Below are 16,495 nucleotides of genomic sequence, written 5' to 3' on the forward strand. Positions count from 1 at the left end.
AGTAAAAAAATAAAAATCACCGAATTATACACTTTAAATAGATAGATTGTATGGTATATGTATAGTAAAACTTTTAGGGGGAAAAAAGAAGTAGGTAGAGAAGTGTTAAGCCAAGGGGCTAAGCAGAGGCTATCTGTCCAGGACACCTGAATCTATCTGTGAGGTCGACATTACCATGCTTTACCGTGGTTCAGCATCAGGGGAATGCTCCGCTCAGTCTTTGAGGACTCCTTTCTCATGAAAGAAGTTGGATACCTTCTTTCCCAGCCTCCCTTGCTGCCAGGAATGGCAGAGCCAGATTCAGCAGGACACAGCTTCTAGACTCTTCTGTTGATTATAGGCGAGAGAGTCAATGTATGGATGTATGCAAAGGTATCAGGTTACACCCACTTCCTCAGGCTCCAATGGTTGCATTTGTAGCTCAGGCTGATGGAGAAAGAGCTGGCTCTCCAGGACCCCTTCCATGTAGTGTGGGACATTTTAACTGTGAGAGCCACAGAGGAAAGGAAATCAGACATTCGGAGTCCTCAACCAGATGGCACAGTTTTAGCCTGCTGTGATGGGGGACCACAACTCTTCCTAGGTAGGAGTGGCTGCTCTCTTCCTGTGGAGGACCCTGGGCTCCCTCAGAGCTGAGCGTTCACTTCCAGAGTCTGCGTGGAGGCTGTCACCAGTGTGAAGCACTTCACATTGATTTAAAAAGCATGGTGGCCAAGTACACAGTTGTTCCTGGTGCCAGACTCAGATGGACCCAAAACCCTGCCGTTGACTGATTGTGTGTGTACGCACGCGAGTGCACACACACACTCATGTGTGCACATGTGAAAGTCACAGGACAACCTGCAGCAGTCAGTTGTCTCTTTGTACCAAGTGGGTCCAAGGGATTAACCCCAGGTGTCAGGCTTGGTGACAAGTGCCTTGGCTTGCTGGTCATCTCACTCCTCTCCTCCCTTCCCCTCACCTCCTCTTCCCTTCTCTTCTCTTCTCTTCTCTTCTCTTCTCTTCTCTTCTCTTCTCTTCTCTCTTCTCTTCTCTTCTCTTCTCTTCTCCTCTCCTCTCCTCTCCTCTCCTTTCCTCCCCTCTCTCCCCTCCCCCCTCTTCTCCATCTTCTCTCTGTCTCTCAACCTTGGATGCCATTCCTCAGGTATTTTTCTAAGTTATTTAGTTTTTTGAGATCATAATATAATTATATCATTTCCCCTCCCCCTCCCTCCTCTCCCCCTCCTCTCCACTCCCCTGCCTCTCCTCCCTCCTGTCCCTCTCCTCCTCTCCTCTCCTTCTTCTTTCTATCTCCCTCTCAACCTTGGATGCCATTCCTTGTGTATTTTTTTAAGTTATTTACTTTTTTGAGATCATAACATAATTATATCATTCCCCCTCCCTCCCTCGAATCCCTGTCATGCACCCCTCATTGCTCTCTTTCAAACTCACAACCTCTTCCTCTAGTAGTTGTTTTGTACACAGATGTATACACACATTTCTTTCTAAACACATGAATACAACCTGTCGAGTCTGTGTAGTGTTGGTCTCAGGGCGGATCATTTGGTGCTGGATAACCGATTCGCTCCTCTTCACCCGGGAACACTTTTTTTTTTTTTTTTTTTTTTTTTTTGAGTGTTCTAAATTGTCCTAGAACCTACTAATTCTAGGTTAAACTGGCTGGCTAGTGAGCTCCAGGGATCTGTCTCTCTGCCTCCCCACCCCCACCCTCGCCCCCACGCCGGGGGTTACAAGTGCCGCCCTGCTTGGCTTTTTTATGTGGGTTTTAGGGACTGAATTTTAAGTCTCCACGCTTGAGCAAACACTTTACTGACTGAGCTATCTCTCAGACCCCCACCCCACCCTGCAGTCCCTGTCTTTTAAAATCTTGGAGTCTGGTAGGAAGAGGTGGGTAAACACTTAAGTATAACATCCATTATGTTAAAGGTGACCTCTGAGGAGAAAGAGACAGGGAGTGAGGCCAGGGCTGGGGGGGGGCGGGAGGGAGCGGGGGGGGGATGGGGAGGTACGGGGGTGCGGGGCTGATGTGTTTCTCCAGAAAGCCACACTAAGAGGGTGACTCTCCTTACAGGGCTGTCTTGTCAGAAAGAAGCCTAACTGTAGAGACTATGGGTAAAATATTTAGAGAGAGAAGTCTGTGTCCTGTGACTTCATGTTCTGATGATGTGAGAGTTAAGATGTTCCTAAGGTGACTTGGACCCCCTCGCTGGCTGTGAGCAGCTGGGCAGGGGTCCCTGGAGGAAATGGTTCTTGAAGTTGGCAAGGCCAAGCAGTCATCAATATTGCTGGGTGGGCTAAGTCTTGTTTAAGGTCTCGAGGACCTTGCTGGGGGCAGATGCCTGCCCTCAGGAGAGAAAGAGCTCCACAATGCAATCAGTGTGCTGACCGCACTGGGGAAGGCTCTGATAAATACAGACAAATCTCCCCTTCCAATTCTGTCTGGGATCTGGATTCCCAGGGAGCCACTACGAGCCAGGCTGGGCCTCTCCTTTTTAAAACATAAAATCACCCCGAGTATGATAATCTTCACCTACTGGTCTCCCCCCATTTGGTCATTATCTCTGTGACTCCTAAGAGCTCAGACAAGAGAAGGACACCAGGCATTCCCCAGAGTGCCCTAGACCAAAGGCACTAGAGGTAGCCCCTGGGTCATTTGCAGGTTTTAATACCCGGGGACTTTGCATCTCTGACGCTTTGTATTATAGGCCTTTGTCATTTTCAGGATGCGTACCTCCTACACTGTTCTATACCTGGGGACACGGTGTGAACCACCGTACAGTCACATCCAAAGCACTCAGCAGTGACTGGGAACCAGCTTCTAATGTATCTTCTCTCATTGTCTGAGAGAAACCTCTCCTATCACAGCTTGTTCAACTCAGCCTATGGCAGGAAGTCAGGAAGAAATTCAGGAGAAGGAGGTACCCGTGGTTTACTATATCCCAGAGACTCATTTAATATTCCCAGCTAAAGTTCTTAATTTCTTTGCCTTGAGCTTTATTATTGCTGGGCCTGGGGTGGAGGTAGCTTTGTGGCTTAAAAGCCTTTTGAGAGGAGCAGCATGAGCTCATGAATTTGCATTTAATACCCCTAGAGAATCTGGTGGCAGGTCAGGAGAAACTGTTAGTAAATACCATGCTCATGTCTCCCCAGCCTTGGACTATATATTTCCTGAGTTCTGATACCCACAACTCATATCATAATTCTAATATGAGAACTCATCTCCAATTAGCCAGTAGAAAAAAAGCCCATGAACCAGAATGGTAGAGCGTGTCTGTAATCCCAGCATTCAGAAGACAGAAGCAGAAGGATCGTCAACTTGAGACTAGCCTGGGCTACATAGGGCAAGATGAGAGAGAGAGAGAGAGAGAGAGAGAGAGAGAGAGAGAGAGAGAGAGAGAGAGAGGAGCCCTTGAGCAATTGTGAGAGAGTGCATGTCCACACTTCTGTCCACAGATATTTATTGATTATTCATTGTACAGAAGCCATCTGCTGACTCTTGGATCATGACTCATGACCTAAGTGAGCTTTACACTTTGGGGGTAACAGCAGAATGTCAACCAAAGAGAACAAAGTACCAAGTGGAGGGGAAAGCAGAGGGGGGTGTCAGAAGAGATGGGGTGTGTTCAGGGAGGCACAGCTGGACAGGGGATTTCAGTAGGCAAGATGGCCGTCAAAGGAATGCGGTCCACGCATTGTGCTACCCACTATATCCTGATCTATAATCTAATCATCATGTAAATTACATAAGTACATATATAACTGTGACTCAGAGTAACCAAATCACTTTTCCAGAATCACATTGCTAGTAAGTACACAAGTGAGAAGTGTGTGTGTGTATGCATGTGTGTGCCAGTGTGTGTGCGAGTGTGTGTGTGTGTGTGTGCATGTGTGTGCGAGTGTGTGTGTGTGTGTGTGTGTGTGTGTGTGTGTGAATAGCATGTGGAGGCCAGAGATCTGTGTCAGGCACTTTCCTTCTTATTTAAAAATATTCTTAGATGTACTTATTTTAACTGTATGAGTGTTTCGTCTGCCTGCTTGTATTGAGGGCCACAGATGTGAACTTCAGAGTTCACAGGAAGGCAGTGAGTCCTTGGAACTCTGGTTAACTCTGGGTGGTTGTGAACTATGGTGTCAATGCTCCAAACCAAACCCAAGTCCTCTGCAAGAGCAACAAGTGCTCTTAACCACTGAGCCATCTCCCCAGTCCTCAACTTATTCTATGTATGTGCGTATGTATGCATGCATTGTGACAAAGTCCCACAATGAATCTGGAACTCACTGACTAAACAGAACTGGCTGACCAATCAGCCCACCCTGGGGATTCTCCTGTCTTTGCTTCCCCAGTGGGAATTACAGGTGTCTGCCACTCGAACTAGTTTATTTTGTGGTCCTGGTTATCAGGCCATTAGGTGTGCACAGCAAACACTTCCCTAACCAAGCCAGCCCCCAAGCCCCAGAAGTGAGATCTGTAACCAGATTTAAGGCCGTTTTCTTAGGATTAGTACTTGGTGGCCTAATTCATCACTACTGCTAACCTAGTTGCAGTGGAGAACAAACTGGTACAGACAGTACAACCCATTGGCTGTCGCTGGTCTCTGGAACTGCCCAGAACAGTGTCCTGTGCCTGGATCCAGGCACAAGGGATCTGATGACTATTGTCAACTTTAAAGAAAAGGGAGGGCAGTGCCTGTTTAGTATCCTTGTGTAAGTAGAATGGTTCTTTAAGATGTCAGTATTTGCTCCAGTGCTCCTGCTAGAGAAAGTATAAACGGTTTCGTAATAACTCCTCCCAGTCTCCCAGGGACCACCACTGCCCTGCAATGTGTTCATCTGAAGATTAGCTCAGCTGCCCGGGTTGTTCCCTTAAAGGCACAGCTGCAGGCGAGCGAGCTTCAGCTGCATTGGCTTAGAAACCTTGAAATGTGGGTCAAGACTGTCAGTCTGATGTTAGTGTGGTTGTTATTTCTGACCCCTTTCTGCAGGGAGGAGGAGGTCACAGACACTGCAGGTGCAGACTTTGGGCACATGGACAAGCCAACAGACGGGGACACTGAAAACTGCAAACAGAATGTATGGGGTGATGTAGCTGTCTGGGACCTTGTGTGCACCCACTCCTCCCCCTCTCAGTGATGCCAGAACAGCTGCGAAAGAATTTACCGCTGTTGTCTTAGGGCGATACCCAGACGCCCAACGGCAGTGGAAATAGGAAGTGAGGCCCAGAAAAGTCTGAGGGTGCAAATGACTTGTGAACTTTTAGTTAAAGCTGTCTCTAAGGGACATTGTCACATTTTATGGTCAGTCTTTTCTTCCCTACAGACTAAAGGACCCCGGGGTTTGCTATTTCCTCTTACTTCTTACTTTTTTTGAGTTCCATGGCCAAGAGAAGCTCTAAGCATGTAATGAGGCTTAGCTAACATTAGCCAAGTTCATCCAGGAAAAACAAAAAACAAAAACGCGAGGTTTCAAGCTGAGTTGGAAAAGGGCTTTTTGTTTGATGTCAAGTTAGGTGCTCCTTGAGTTAGGTGTTCATCCTTCATGACAAAAACACTTGATGTAAGCAAGGGCGGGGGAGGGGATGTATTTTAGATCACGGTTTCAGGGGCTTCAGTCCAAAGTCCTTGGCCTCATAGATTCTGGGCTTGCAGAAAGACAGATCACTGTGGGGATGGAAATGTGGCAGAGGCTACACTTCTCATGTGGAGACGAAGAGGGGTGGGGGTTGGGACCAGGTAGACCCTCGAAAGGCAAGCACCCAGTGACTCACCTATCCAGCTCTGCTCTCCCCCTTAAGTGCCATCCCCAAAGCAGTGCCATCAGTTGGGGACCAAGTGTTCAAAACATGAGCCAATGCAGGGGCGTCTCATCTTCAAAGCGCAGCATGGGTGATGCCCTAGAAAAGAGAGCGAAGGCTGGATGAGGTCTGGGATCTAATTAAAACTCAGCTCTGGAGAGAGTTCCATAGCGGACCTAGAGTGGACACGGAATGGCCTAGAGCTGGAGTCTGTAAGGTCTTTGTGCTACGTAGGGAAAGTCTACACCTAGAGTCAGACACTGGGTGGTTGGTTCTGATGCTGGATGATCGGTTCTGATGCTGGGTGGTTGGTTCTGATGCTGGATGGTTGGTTCTGATGCTGGATGGTTGGTTCTGATGCTGGATGGTTGTCTCTGATGCTGGATGATTGGTTCTGATGCTGGATGGTTGGTTCTGATGCTGGATGGTTGGTTCTGATGCTGGCTGGATGGTTGGTTCTGATGCTGGATGGTTGGTTCTGATGCTGGATGGGTTCTGGTTGGGTGGTTCTGATGCTGGATGGGTGGTTCTGATGCTGGATGGTTGGTTCTGATGTTGGGTGGTTGGTTCTGATGCTGGATGGTTGGTTCTGATGCTGGATGGTTGTCTCTGATGCTGGATGGTTGGTTCTGATGCTGGATGGTTGGTTCTGATCTGGATGGTTGGTTCTGATGCTGGATGGTTGGTTCTGATGCTGGATGGTTGTCTCTGATGCTGGAAGGTTGGTTCTGATGCTGGATGGGTGGTTCTGATCTGGATGGTTGGTTCTGATCTGGATGGTTGGTTCTGATGCTGGATGGTTCGTTCTAATGCTGGATGGTTGATTCTGATGCTGGATGGTTGGTTCTGATGCTGGGTGGTTGGTTCTGATGCTGGATGGTTGATTCTGATGCTGGATGGTTGGTTCTGATGTTGGGTGGTTGGTTCTGATGCTGGATGGTTGGTTCTGATGCTGGATGGTTGTCTCTGATGCTGGATGGTTGGTTCTGATGCTGGATGGTTGGTTCTGATGCTGGATGGTTGTCTCTGATGCTGGGTGGTTGGTTCTGATGTTGGATGGTTGATTCTGATGCTGGATGGTTGGTTCTGATGTTGGATGGTTGTCTCTGATGCTGGATGGTTGGTTCTGATGCTGGATGGTTGGTTCTGATGCTGGATGGTTGTCTCTGATGCTGGATGGTTGGTTCTGATGCTGGGTGGTTGGTTCTGATGTTGGGTGGTTGGTTCTGACCACCCGGTGTCAAGGGCAGGGCTGCAGTACTCAGAAACATTGCCATCACCATGGCAAACATTTCTGTCATATTCACAAGTTCAGCCCCCTGCATTAATTTAGCAAACATGCTTTTTAAATACGGTCTGTGTATTGTTAAAATGGGACACAGAATAAAGCAATGGCCCTGTCTTTTGAAGTCGTCTGGGAGCTCACAGTCAGCTGTGGCAGTTGCTATCTTAATCCTCACAGGGGATTACCTTTTTAAAGTGCTGAAACACTGATGGGAATTTTGACAGACGTTCACGGGGCATGTTGGGGTTTCAGATGTAAATCAAGAAATAAGAATCACATAATACAATTTCCAAATACTGACAGAGAAAAATGAAAGTGTCATGGTGGCACAACCCAGGTCTGCAGGTGACATGACCATCTTCCCAAGCCAGGCAACTTTAGAGTCCTGTGAGGGGAGCTGCTTTTCCTGATGAGAAGGAGGGCTATTATTCTCAGGGTGTAGGATAAGAACACAAAGGTAAATATGCCCCACTTCCCTCTAAACTTCATTAAAAAGCCCGAGTTGTAGACTGAGGAGGTGGCTCTGTGGGTAAGGGGGCTTGTGCTTAATTGTAAGGATCTGAGTTCAAGTCCCAGAACCTGTGTAAAAAGCTTCCCATCTCTGAGGGAAGTGAAGACAAGAAGATGGTTGGGGGCTTGCCGGCTGCTAGCTTAGCTTCAGGTTCAGTGACAGAAGCTGTGTCAAAGAAAAACTGAGGAGTGATAAAGCAGGCCATCAATGTCCTCTGTGGGCATCCATGTGCTCTCGTGTGTGTGTGTGTGTGTGTGTGTGTGTGTGTGTGTGTGTGTGACTGCGATTTGAAAGAAGTGGGATGTGTTCAGTCCTGAACACAGGAAGGGGACCAGAGAGTGGGAGGTTGATATCAGACTTTCCCACCCCTTGGCCAGTCAACCCCATGACCCTCTTAGCCCCACCTGCCAAATACAATGACGTAACTAATGGAAAAGATGAGAATTTGGCTAGGCCTCTGCTCTCGGTGCACAAGTCGCCTCACTAGGCTTCCTCTGGCCCAGCTTCTCATCTGTCTTACTTCCCCTAATCAGGGGCTTTCCTTACCCCCTGCCTCTTCCCTTCCCCGTATTATTCATTCACACCACCATTAGGGCTATTTTCCTAAATTACAGGCTTTACTTTGGCATTTCCCCATAGCATTTCTCAGCGGTTGATGGTTTGAATCTGAAACGTCATGTTTTGAGTGCTTGGTCCCGAGCTAGCAGCACTATTTTGGGAGGCAGTGGAGCCTTTAGGAGGCGGGTTTTAATTGGTGGAAGTAAGCCCTGGGGTTGGGCCTTTGAAGACTGTATCCGGCCCCTGGTTTCTGTCTCTGCTTCCTGATTCCCTGTGATGTGAACAGCCTTGCTGCCCAGTCCTGCCGTGTGCCTGCTGTGCGTTCGTTCTCACCAGGATGGACGGAAGCTCTGTGAAACCGTGAGAACAAATAAATCTTTTCTCCTTCTAGTTGTTTCCCTCAGGTGTTGTTAGTGGTATTCTAAGCTCCACCCCCACAGCTTCCTGGAAACAGCCAGGTATGCTCCGCCCCACAGTTGCCTGGCAACAGCCAGCTGTGCCTGACTATAAAGGAGGCTGCTTGCCCCCTCCTCTCCCCTCTTGCACTCTCTTGCTTTTCCTCTCTTCGTGCCCTCTTTGTCCCTGTCCCTTCTCTCCCTGTGCCCCCCCCCCTTCCCACCATATGCCCATGGCCGGCCTTTCCTCTCTTCTTCTACTCTTCTTTTCTCATTAAACCTCTCCACGTGGAATTACGTTGGCTTGATGTGCTTTGTCGGACTGAGATTTAAACCCCAACATTGGTCCTAACAGTTGTGGTCAGGAGTCACCGGGAACCCTCCAGTGGCTTTGCGCGGCCCTACCCCTGTCTCCACGCCTCCGCCGGGTACTCCAGATCCGGACACGTCATCTGGCTTCACGTCTTTGCAGATGCTCTTTTATCTCCTTCCAAAGCCTTCCGTCTTTTCGGCAGTCCCCACTCATCATTTAAGCACGGACTCTAGGATGCCCCCTCGACCTTCCCACTCAGAGTCAGCTATTGTGCGCTTCTCTCCCTCTGCTGCTGTAATGAGCTCTTGGAATGCTACTCCTTCAGATAGCAACAGCTTCACGCTGAGAAACCTGTTGACTCATTTTCACAGCCCTAGCCCCACCTCGGAAGGGACTGGAAATATCATGGAAGTGAAATGGACTGAGTCAAGTCTTGCAGAATGCAAAACTCCTCAGACCAGTTTGCCTAGCCTTTCTGAGGGCGGGGATGGGCACGGCTTATTCTGAAAGTTCGCAGGGAAGCTACAGGTGAGGACTGTAGTTGGGCTTGCAAACCTAAGAGGTCCCCAGTTTCCTTTCCTGTGTTTGGCAATCCTTTTGTTCCGCTGTCTATGAGCAGCTCTACACTAGATCTCTAAGGTCCATTTCGTATTTCTGATGCTCCTCCAAGTACCACGATACATCCCAACTTTGGATAAGGGGAGTTATACCAGGCTCTCTCTTCAAAGGTGAGGCACAGGACTACTGGTCCCTCGGCTTCTTGTGCTCTTCTTTGGGGTTCCTTCTCCTTCCTTCCTTTCCCACAAGGCTAAGGACTTTTGCCAGCCAGTCTTGCCAGAAGCAGTGCTGGCAGCCGGCCGCCTCTGAGTGATGAGAGACTCGAGACTTCACACTGGTGAGCTGGGGGTGGGGGTGGGGGGTGGGGGTGGGGGGACAGTTGGGTCTGTTTCAGGTTCCTGTAGATTTTTTTTTTCAGGAATGAATGGCCCGCACACACTGCATTTACGTTACACAATATCACACTGCCCATTTGAGAGCGCATGTAGGGGTCTATCATTGAGGTGTCAACATTCATTTTGCAAAATAAATAAATAAATAAATAAAAAATAAATAAATATAAACACAGACACTGCTCCTCCTGTCCTTCGCTGATCTGACAGCGACGGATGCTCCTGGGAACCTTCCCTGCTGTGATTTCAGGCCTTCCCTGTTGGGCCCGGGGAGATTCTCCAATGCTTCGTCATCAAAGATACAAGCCTCGTGCAGCCCCTGTAAGCAGTTTTGTCAAAGGCCACGTAATACGTTTCAGTTAGGTGTGAGCCCTTGTCCTATGGGAATGAGGAAAGGTAGGACCCGCGATGTCTTCATTTCCATTTGAGATAAATCGTTATCAGCCTGTCTCTGCACTCAGTTAGGAACCTGGTGTCTTGTAAATAAAAGCGGCTCCGACTTGGGCAGATACAATCCGTTATCCCGCTGTCTGTTGTCCTGGTTTCCATATAGGGGCGATGAAACAAATGCTAGCGTTTTCGTGAAAGCCAGGCCCTTTGGGACCAGATGAGAACACCCTGCTCTGAAGGGCATTAAATTGACTGTTTCAGTGTAAATGCCATGAAATCCAGCCATAAGCCCTTATGGGTCCCCTGTTGCTGGGGTTTCTATTTCCCACTGTGCTGGGTTCTGCATAGTAATTAGGGGGAGGCAGCATGACCCCTTTTCTTTCTCAGTTATCTGCCATGTTGGAGGATTTTTTTTTTTCTTCCTCCTCCTGTTGCAGGGTAGATCCCTGCCAATGCCAGGAAGGCTCCTCCTTCTAAGACTCTCATTCAGTTGGTCTAGAGTGGGTACAAGCTTTGAGAGCCTTGCCAAGCTCCCTGGGTGATTCTACTGAGCAGTCAGGGCTGAGAGCCACCATGCGGTTTACTCTGCCCTGATTTGATGAAAAGCCATTCGCAGAGACACACGAAGCTGGTTCTTCAGACCCAGCATCTAGTGCACTATCGTGGGTTCACATATCCACATCTTTGCCACCAGGAGGTTATAATAAACCTTTTGTTTTTGTGATGGAACCTCACTATATAACTCAGGATAGCCTTGAACTCTGTTTGTTTTCAAGACTGGAATGCGCTGTGTAGCCCTGGCTGCCCTAGAACTAGTTCTGTATACCAGGCTGGCCTTGAACTCGCAGAGATCCACCTGCTTTTGCTTCTTGAACACTCAGAACTCTTGTTCCTCTTGCTTCAGCCTCCCAAGTGCCGGGATTATAGGTATATATCGCCACATGCCCACTTAGTTTAGTTAGTTTTAAAAACTAGTGTTGATTTAGTTCTCTAAAAACCACCATATCCTTAAACAATAGGCAGTAACCTCCCTCAATCAAATTACCGCCCCCCCATATGTTTGGTGGAATTACCTTAGAATTTATTATAGTTTGCGTCTTAAAAATTTCCCAAAGGCGCACATGTTAAAGGCTTGGCACTCACTTGGCATTTTTGAGGTATGATGGCGTGAGGTGGGGCCTGGTGGGCGTTTTTTAGGTCACTGGGGCATGTCCTTGACCTACATATTGAGACCCAGTCCGTTTGTCTCCTTGACTTCCTGGCCACAATGAGATGGGTTTGCTCTATTACAAGCTCTCACTGTGTGCTGCTCCCCCTCAGGGCCCAACACCAGTCGGTTCACCTCCTCATGGACCAGAGCCCTCCACAGCGATCCAAAATAAATCATTTTCTTCCTAAGTTTGTTGTCTCTGGTATTTTGTCACAGCAGTGGAAAGCTCTTGCAGATGCCTATTAACCTCCACTCAAGTGGACCCTGCGGCAACCGCAGAACGCTCCTTGCTACCCGCCCCGATGTTCTGATTTCCCGAATGAATGACATATATGCAGCCTTCTATTTCAATGTGCCTTAAACAGCTCAATGGCAGGGCCACTCCCAAACCTCCATGTGGCTAACACCTCTTCTCCGATAATCCTGAGTTATTACTTGCTAAAATCTATACTCCATCTCTGCTGTCCTAGACCCAGTGTGTGTGTGTGTGTGTGTGTGTGTGTGTGTGTCTCCTGGGGCCACTCTGCCCTTTTATTTACCAGTCAAAACCAACTGGGGGCAGAGACCCTCAGCGCCTTACATGCAGCTTCTCATGCAATTTTGGGGACTCAATTAACATAAATTAACATAACGCAAGCGTTAGACCGAATCCACACAGAAAGCTATCTAGCACAGTGTTAAAAGTGAGCACTTCCGGCTCATGAGACTCCACCTTGGGAATTGATCCCGAAGCCAACCATGTGTGCACGAAGAGGACGCCACCCACCACCGGACCATTGCATTTCCCACGGAAATTCGGGGGTAGGGGTGGGGGGGGGATGGTAACACAGGCATATCTCAGAACACTACACACGATTTAAAAACACGGTGCAGTTGTTTTTAAAATAGATTTTGAGAAGAATTCACAAAACACTAAGCAGAGAAAAATCAGATCTTAAAGCAGTGTGTATTGTATGATTGTATTTTGAACCAGAAGGGCTCTTATGTCCTTATAGAGGGAAAAGAGAGCCCACGCCTGGGAAGTCTGCCAGTGTTGACACAGGCTCTGGACCAGAGGGTCACAGGTAATTTTAGTTGTGAGCCTAGCCTTTAATGGCTGAGCCATCTCTCCAGTCCAGGTCACAGGTAATTTTACTGCTTTGCTTTCCCTGAAGAAGAAGAAGCTATAAAAGGAGATCCTGGATGACTCTTGAAGGCGGACTCTTTAGGACTCAGAGAATTTTCCAGGGAGAGTCAAATTAGAAATGGTTGATGGAGTTCAATCATGAAGAGCTGGGCTCTCTCCCTCAGAGTCACAACGTTGTTCTTGCTAGACTGGAGGTGGTCTCACCCATCACTCCACAGTACAGATGTGTTGTGAACCACAGCCTGCCTTGAGATGTGGGGAGGGGCTGCTGCAGGGAGCATGGCTGTGGGGTGTCAGCACTGGAGAGGAGGACAGGCAGGCTGGGGGCCTCTTCTTGAGGATGAAAATACCCCATCCCTTCTATTTCTCTCTTTGAATAGTAAAAATGTACACTTCATGTGAGGCTGTAGAGGCATCAATTTTGATGCTTGAACGCTATACGTCACAGGTGATGTTACGGAAAAAGGGGACAATGGAAGGGAGATTCAAGGTAGGAGAGAAATGAGAGGGTAGGGTTGGGGACGGGGTGGGTGAAGATAGGTAGTGGACGGGGTTGTTGAGAAATAATTAGCACTAAGGACGTTTGAAAAAATCTGTATGAAAACCCTATTTTATAGACTTTCTACAAATACACGTGTCTTGTGTTTCCTGCAAATATAAATAGACGAGTTTAAGTTGAGTAACCTTACACAGGGGATAATGCATCTCCCAGATGCCATAGGTTGTCAAATAAAACACTCAGTGCCAGCTGTGGGATACCTTGCCTTAAGCTTTTGGTCAAAGGTATCCTAGAGAACTACAAAATAATATAGGCCATTGATAGTGCTCTTGGCTGACCACCAGAACTTGATGGTAATGTATTATTGCTTCTAACTTCGGTCAGAGGACGTAGAGAAATCAACGAGGTGACGAGGCCGATGTGTGCAGCAGCCATACAGGTGTTACTGGGGTGCTAACTGCTACCCACCTGAGTCAGTTCTCTCCTTCCGTCACGTGGGTTGAGCTCAGGCCCTCACGCTTTGGAAACTGACCGGTCTATTTATAAGTGGCTGCCACTAGCCATCAGGAAGCTTTGCGGCTGTTCTACCTGCTTCTGGTCTGTTGACTCTTGCCATCTGGCTTGGACTTTGTCCCCATTGACCTCCCAGCTCTGTAAAGGGCTCTCCTCTCTGGCCCTCCACTCCTTTTGCTTGGACTTAAGGATCCGTGTCCGGCACAAGTCTTGGAGGAGCCCCCGTTGTTTCCCAGTGAGCAGGGGTTCCACAGCTTCTGCTTTCCCCCTTTCACTTGGAAAGCCCCTTCTCCTAATACTCAGCCAAGAGAGGCTCTAGAGACTCCGCTTAAAAGTCATGTTGTTAAAGAGATGGTTCCAGCATCCCCAGGAGGCTTAGCCACGCCTTCCTCTGGGCCTTTGGGGTACCCTCTGCACTTCTGGGAAGCTGCTCTCACCACATTATTGGCTTGCAATCCCCTCTCTCTTGGGGCCAGGGACTTATCTTAGTAGACCTGTGCCTATGCCAGATGTTTAGTGAGTGCTTGATAAATGTTCGTGCAAGGAACAAAAGATCTCTAACTTCCACTTCTGGCTTCCAAATGCTGGTTACCCTAGGTGATGCCAGTCACAAATAGCACCATTAGAAGAAGGACAGACTTTAGGAATATGCAAATCCCATTAAGGCCATGGTTCTTCCTTCCTGTGCTATGCCAGGAGACCTCTATGGTGTGTTCATAGCCTTGGATTGTGGTCATCGGATTACATTGTATACGTCTCACTTTGACATTTCTGGCCAATATTGCCTGATGCTAGCTTTCACAGGATTGTGCCCTTTGAGTAGTATCCCCAGATGATAATCACCACAGGTCCCTGGGCAACTTATTACTAAGTACAAGCAGGAGGAAGTATTTTAATATATGCATCATTATGCATCCTTAAGATCAAAGACCTGATCCGTACAGATGAGCAATGTGACCCTTATTCTCACGGTCAACTCTGACTTCTCATTACGACTCTGCCACTAACAGTCCACTTGAGGAAGGATAGGTTATCTTACCCAAGGGATTTTTTTCCTACCCGTGCCTGAGGAACTTATTATAGAAGTTTTGCCGTGACCTGGTCCCACAGCATGACTTCTGAGGGCAGTGCTGGGCCACAAGTGAGTTCCAGTGAATGTACAAAGTCACGAGGGTGGAGGAGGAGAAATACCAGGCCCCGTTCTAAGATACAATTTCCAGACATGAGAAAAAAAACAGAAACTGTGACTAGAATTAGCCTGTAGCAGACAATGGTTGGGTATTCAGGAGCAAGGACTAACAATGGCTTAGAGAATAAGGTATTTATCATTTTTCAGCAGTAACCATGACAATGCCACGCAGGCTGAATTTCGATGGTACTTCTATATTTTTATGGGCACTATTATAAACCCTGTTCATGGGCCAGGAAAACGAGGCTGAACCTTTTAGTAGAGATTATACAAAGGAGGGACTTTGTAGGTAGCTATCCAGACTTCAGATCTAATATTTTATTTGTAACATTGGGTTCTATTTCCTGTGGTGCAGGCAGACTCACTGGTTAGACTGTAATGGCTAAGGTCATGTGTTGTACGCACAGCTGGTTCACTTAGGGAGAAAGGGATTGATTTTATGTTTCATTTTCATCTCTATATATTGTTAAATACGCAACTCCACAAACGCACGGCATTGCTGACCTAGGCAGGTAAGCCTAATTAAACATCTCCTGTATGACCAGTCCTGTGCTTGGTGCTAAGAATACAGTATTGGTGTCAATAAGTTCAGAATACAATCATGAAGGAAACATAAAGAGGATGTGACAGGACTTAGTGGGTTCTGACGATCCCAGTCAAGTTGTTCACGCCATACATCTATATGTTAGAGCAAGGATTTGAACTCTAGAGCCCATGAGTTTCTTCCTCTCATGCGTCATCATTCCTTAAGAATGGACCTCATCCTGGATACACGAGACACAGGACTCCAGGAGAGAGGCATGCTTATGGAGCCATATCTCACTCAGAGTGGAGATTGGAGTCAGAAAGATTCCCAGAAATCTCTTGATCACATAGGTTTTGGAAACTACTTAGCGTGGTTCATTGGAAGTGGCCAAGGGAAGGAGTTCCCAGGCAGAGGGGATAGTGCACATGACCCTGCATTGCAGTGAACGAGCATGTGACTCAGCATGAGGAGAGATGAGAAGAGAGTGGTCGTGGGCCCCACACTAGAGAGTTCAACTTTGTCTTGGTGGTTTGAACGAGCAGTGGAAGTTTCTAAATTAGCAACGCATAAGGAAGAGGAACGTGTAGAAGTCAAGGCTGGCAGCTAAGTCCTGGGCACCGTGGAGAGTGTGGGGAGGGGTAACAGTGAAGACCTCAGGAGACAAAGGACATCACTGATAGTCTAGTGTCCTCTGAAGTCTCCCAGGTGTTGGGAACCATGACAAGTGCACTTCATGCATCACTTCAGATCTTCCTCATACCTGTACCAGGAAGTAGACACCGTCCTTGTCAATGGATGGTCAAGCTAAGTTTGGGCCACACAGCTATTAAAGTTTGAACTCAACCCTATGCTAACTCAAAGCCCATGAGCCTCCTTTCTCTCAGTTGTTGCCTTTCCTTAAGAATGGACCCCATCCTGAACAGAAAAGGGTCTTTCTCTAAGATACAGGACTTTAGTTTAGGATTCAGGCAGTTCAGGTAGCTGCCTGCCCCTCTCATCTCTCACTGACTCCTTTAACAGCTCCTCATGCTGAGTCCTGGGCTCGTCCACTGCAATGCAGGGCCACGTGTGCTATCCCCTCTGCCTGGGAAGCCCTTCCCCTGGCTACTTTCAATGAGGCAGGCTAAGTAGTTGCCAAGACCTGTGTGATCAAGAGATCCCTGGCAGAGACAAGGCTGCTGGTTCAGTTGTGTTCCAAGGACAGCTGTCTTAGCCTTCCTCAAGTCTCGATTATTCCTT

Source organism: Rattus rattus, chromosome 7, assembly GCF_011064425.1.
Source record: "Rattus rattus isolate New Zealand chromosome 7, Rrattus_CSIRO_v1, whole genome shotgun sequence".
Taxonomy (NCBI): Eukaryota; Metazoa; Chordata; class Mammalia; order Rodentia; family Muridae; genus Rattus; species Rattus rattus.